The sequence below is a fragment of the Bidens hawaiensis genome, unplaced genomic scaffold, assembly GCF_021521415.1.
Source record: "Bidens hawaiensis isolate Kalapana, Puna unplaced genomic scaffold, B.hawaiensis_p1.1 tig00010125_1, whole genome shotgun sequence".
In the NCBI taxonomy this organism is placed as follows: Eukaryota; Viridiplantae; Streptophyta; class Magnoliopsida; order Asterales; family Asteraceae; genus Bidens; species Bidens hawaiensis.
Genome location: NW_027491764.1, coordinates 291860 through 297859, shown reverse-complemented (window position 1 = coordinate 297859; position 6000 = coordinate 291860).

Below are 6000 nucleotides of genomic sequence, written 5' to 3'. Positions count from 1 at the left end.
TCATCTTCCTGTTGAGTTGGAGGACCGTGCTTCATGGGCCCTTCAAGGGCACTCATTTCCATCAGATGCATGAGTTAGAGGAGCCACGGGATCACGCGTACGCGCAATCGTTTTGGTATAAGGAGTGGACGAAGGAACTACATGATAGAAAGTTGAAGGGTAATAAGCAATTCAAGTGTGGGGATCTGGTTTTATTGTATAACTCCCGGTTGAGGTTATTCCAGAGAAAGTTGAAATCCCGATGGTCGAGGCCGTTCACAGTCTCTGAGGTATTCTCGTATGGCACAATCAAAATACAAGATAACAACGGGAAGTTTAAGGTGAACGGTCACAGGTTGAAGCACTACATAGGCGAGCCGGTTGCTGATCAGATATTCGAGGTGTTCTACCTTGACTCACTCACCGAGGCGTAGACCTGTTGGATGCATCACTTGAGAGACAGCCCGAGTTGTAGAGTGTGTATTATAATTTTCTTTATTACATGTTTTATTTATTTCATTAGTTAGAAAAAATAAATAAATAAAAAACAAAATATAAAAAAAACAGAAAAATGTGTTTACTTCTTATGTTGTTGTTTTCTGTATGTATGCCGCTACATGCAAGCAAGTTTGAGTTATTGCAAGTATTATTAAGCGCATGGTATCTCTGATGGCGTTTTGGGACTGGTTCTCCCGAGGTTGCAGCCGCGAATGAAATGCTATACGGTCGTCCGATTTATACACAGCTGGTGAAAACTCTGCATATAAACCAGGGGAGTAACCCGTTCTCTGTTTTATTTTTCTTTTATTTTATTTCTATACCTTGTTCTCATCGAGGACGATTTCGTTCTAAGTGCGGGGATGGGAGTTTATTTTACTTAGTTGTAGAAAGAAAAAGTATACTTAAAAACAAACAAAACTTTTAATAATAAAATTTTTGCACTCTTTCGTTGGAAATTATGTGGGTTACTCAAGTTTGAGAGATATATACCTGAAAACTGAAAGTGACTGAGGCGACTGTTGTGTTTTTATTTAATTCTTTCGCTGAAATTATGTCGGATACTTAAGTTCGAGGGACATATAATTGTATATGCTTGGTCCCGTTATCTACTTGTAAACATACGGGATAGCCATTGACCCGAAAACTGAAAGTGACTGGAGCGACTGAATTTGAAAAAAAAATTCCCTTGAAATTTGTTTTACTTCTACGTTAAGCTGGAAATGATATTATTACCGTTGTGTTAACAAAGTCTCGGAACTTTTGAAAATAATAATAATAATAATAATAATAATAATAATAATAATAATAATAATAATAATAATAATAATAAAAGAAGAGATGGTTTGCGTATCTGATTTGGGATGTGTCGGTAGGCACACCTAGCTTTGATAGTCATCTTTAGCATATTTTAATATACCTAATAATTTGAGAAACGCTAAAATCGAATTTCGATGCTTAGGAAGGATTACCATAAGATTTAGATGCACTCAAACCAGCACACCACCACAATGTCAATCTTTCTACTAGCTTAGAAAATAGTTATATTTATTTAGATGCCAAAGTAAAAAAAAATCTTGCAAAAACATTAAAAAAAAGTACGAATGAAAGATGCAAAAAAACATACAAAAACAATAAAAGAGGCCAAAGTTGCAAGTACTAGACGAGGCTGAGAGTTTACGAGTTGCTAAGGGGATAGTGACTCTGAGGTTATCGCTATTGGGGCTCGAGGTTCTTATTCAATAAATACCAAATTAGGGATTTATAGGACAATGTCCAATAGTATTTAGGTATAGCTCGTACGGCCTCCACATGACCATTCATCCGTTAAATTTCACCAAGTGCATCTACTTAGTACCATCAACGAGTCCTTGGCTTATGGTGATTTGTCGAACCGGTCTGCTTGGACTTTAGTTTTTCTAGTTCTCTTAGTTTGAGATGGGGGTAGCTGTAGCCGTAGCTTTTGGAACTTAAAACACTTAATGCAATTGGGGGCTTGATTGGTTAGTTGTTGGGTTTAAAGTGGACAAATATACGGTCAATCGTGGTCAATATGTCGAGTTGTTTCTACAGTTTTAACAATGTTAAATATTCTGAGAGTTTGTTGTTTTCACTTGGTTATGATCCTGCGTAAATTTCTTATTCAGTGACGAAAAAGTCTTAAGTATGGGGATGTTAGATGTGTTGCAAAACACACTTGTTTTCCGCACCATTAATCATCTTTTTAATTGCTTAATTATCTAATAAATAATGATTTTAACTTGTTTTGAAATGATTTTGCAAAGTTATATATCTTTCATAGGTTGCGGGTTTTAAAAAGAAGAAGAACCGGGCTTCTCACGACTTAAAGGGCATTTTTGACCAAATCTTGAAAAACCAAGTTGAAACCCGACCCGAGCCCATTTGTGTGAAGCCGTACATGCATTATCTATATTATAACATAAAATAAAAAAAACCCTAAGCAACTCAATTGTTTTCTTCCGATCAGCAGCATCAATTAACAAAAAGAAAGAAGTATAAAACTCAAAAGTTGGTGAGGATTGGTGGACGGCTCTTTCAAGTAAAAAACGAAGATTATATAATACCAAAAGCTACTCATATGTGGCGTGGTGCAGAAACTTAAAAGAAAAAATAAATAAATAAATCCTAACCTATTTATACATTCCGATCGATAGCTCCAACACCAAAAGGAAAATATTTTTTTGAAGGTTTGTGACAAGGGAAGAAGAAGAATAGCAAGGGTGAATTGGGACAGAAGCTAGGGAGCGTTTCTCATCATAAATCTCAGCTCTAATCAATAGTATAAACTCATTGTTTTGCTTTCTTGTTTATGTTCATAACTATATTGTTTTTAATCTTGTTTATTGTGTTGCAATTGAGTTAACGATTGAGTTGTTATTGATTATACTTGATTGTGGATTGTGTTTAATTATGATTTGGTTGAGTATTATGCATAATAATTTTAAGTGTTTGTTGTTGTCCAAAAATTATGATTGGCTAAACTTTTTTTGTTCTACCAATGTTAGATGATTATTGTTCGGTTTTGATGAGTTGAATGGATTGTTTTATTAATATGACTTGAACTGCTATTGAAAGTTTGGTTTAATGATGAATTTGATTGACAGTTGCATGTTCAAGTCGTTACTTTGTGTTTAGAGTTTGTTTGCGGTAGATACAACCATAGGGTTTTGTTGAGATTGTTATTTGATATATTTCAGCGGGTGAGCACCTTCTTAGAGACCGAGATAGGAAGTAAAGTCGTCTCATAGCTTTTGCTTGTTAGGATTAGGATAGCGAGAAAGCGGGTTCGGTTCTTGTCGGGTTTGGGTTCGTGAGCGATTAGTTGGTCTAGTTTTTGTTAAACCAAATTGTTCCTCTATCCTTGGTTACATAGTATTCATTTCCATTAGGGTCTTGTGTCGGTAGTCTGAGCGGAGAGTCGACATTAGAACACCTTAGCATTCGTTTCCCGGTTTGTTATTAAAATAAATTAATTGTAAGTTAGGTCTTGAAGCATAGTGTCAGGTCTTGAAGCAGTTAGGTACATTAGTGATCCAATCTTAGCTTTATACTCATGTTCATCAACAGACTCCCCCTTTTCATTAGCTACCATCTTCTCATGTGTGTCCATTGGAGTAGAAGTAATATTCAAGTCTTGAAATTTGAACTTTTTGAAAATGTCTTGTACATACTTCGACTGACAGATGAATATGCCATCTTTCATTTGTTGAACTTGCAATCCAAGAAAGAAATTTATCTCACCCATTGAGCTCATACAGTAATTAGACTTCATAACCTCCTCAACCTCCAAACACATATGTTCATTTGTGGATCCGAATATGATATCATCAACATATCTCTTCCTCTTTTCTTGTAGAAGAGTGTCTTATCAATGGCTCCCCTTTGAAATCCATTAACAAGTAGATGGTTTGACAACTCATCATACCAAGCTCTTGGAGCTTGATGTAGTCCATTCAGAGCTTTGTTTACTTTATAAACTCTATTAAGATACTCATGATCCTCAAAACCTAGAGGTTGAGTGACATACAACTAGTCTTGCTTTGTTTTTCATGTCAATCCCTATTTCATCCTTCTTATTTCCGAAAACCCATTTGGTACCTATTACAAACTTTCCTCTTGGCCTATCCACTAGTATCCAAACTTGTAGATTTCTGAACTAAGCCGACTCCTCTTACATAGCTTCCAACCAACTATTGTGTTTCTAGACTTGAACTATGTTCTTGGGTTCAAATTGGGATAAAAAGCAGGAGTTAAAACAAATGTTTGCATATTGAGATGCACTTCTTGTAACTCTCTCATGTAAATCACCAGTTATGTTTCCAGCATGATGATTTCTTTCAACAAAAGAAGTTTGGATAATTTGATTTGAAGAAATTGTTGAATCAAGATTTGTATCATTAAGATCAGGTTCTTCAATGACTAAATCTGATGTTGCGTTGTTCATATCAGCTTGTTCTTCAACAATATGGGACCGTTTACCTGAAAATTAAAAGTTTAAGGAAACGCAAGCATGAGTATGGGTAATATTATAACTTACCCTCTCTTGGGTTAACGAAGCTGTGAGGCGCCACCGGCCATGGTGGAAATGACTGCCTCATAGGAGGAGGAAACACAAAGTTCGGAGCATTCCTTGTAAGGATAGGCTCCTCCTGTGGACCTAGTTCCCGAAGGAACACGATCTTCGTGCCTTCAGGTGGGGGTTGCAGCAGCAACAATGGATCATCCACCTCTTCAGTCACAAAGACAGTTAGAATAACAATTAAAAAATATATACAGGAAGAGGTGTGTATGGGGTCAGCGACCACTGACCTTGTCCGCCGTTCTGGACAAAAGGGACCTTCGTCCAATCAGCCCATATGCGACTCATCCCAAACAGCACCAGCGCACGCTCTGGATAAGAATTGGATGGTTATCCATAACCTCCCGCCACAAAAGGCTCCGTCACGGGATGGCTATCAATAACCTCCTGCCAAAAAAGGCTCCGCTATGGGTTGGTTATCCATAATCTCCCGCCACAAAAGGCTCCTCCATGGGACGGTTATCTATAACATCCCGCCAAAAAAGGCTCCGCCATGGGACGGTTATCCATAATCTCCCGCCACATAAGGCTCCGCCATGGGACGGTTATCTTTAACCTCCCTCCACAAAAGGCTCCGCCATGGGACGGTTATATATAACCTCCCGCTAAAAACGACTCCACTATGGAAAGGTTATCTATAACCTCCCGTCACAAAAGGCTCCGCCATGGGACGGTTATCTATAACCTCTTGCCAAAAAAGGCTCCGCCAGGGGACGGTTATTGATAATCTCCCGCCAAAATATGCTCCGCTATGGAACGGTCAACTATAACCTCCCGCCAAAACGGCTAAGAAATTCACTTTTCAAAACCAAAGCCCAAGACAAGACCATAGCCCCCCTTTCTTCAAAAAGGGCAGCTACGGACTGGGGGCGGGGGGAACTTGTAGGGGTAGGGTACTAAACCCACCCCAAAATAATATATTGTTCCGCTAGTGGAAGGATCAAGCGCCAGGCAAGTAGCATGGCGCCAGGAACCTGCACAAATATAATAAACATTCCCTGACACCTTTGGAATGGTAGCGCCAAGATCTCTACTAGTATGGGACAAAAAGGAATATTCATTGGGAATAACACCTAACCAATAAAAGATAAACAACACATGAGGGACGGTACAGCCTAGTACAACAACTCAATATTAAAAGGCCACGATGTCATACTCTCTCCCCTACCGACTATAAATATGAGAACATCTCCAAATAGTAAGTCATCGACATCCGATATTCTATATTCTCTCCATATATTCTTTACATATAACAAATACTGATTCTCACGCCGGATGATGGTTAAGAGAGAATCCCCCCATATTCCTCGTAACGAGCTCACGGTGTTCTGTTTTGCAGAGAACATTTATCTGCGCCAAGAAGGATTCTAACCTACCATGGGAGATACTTAACCATAACCCTTGGACTAAGTAATTAGACCTAA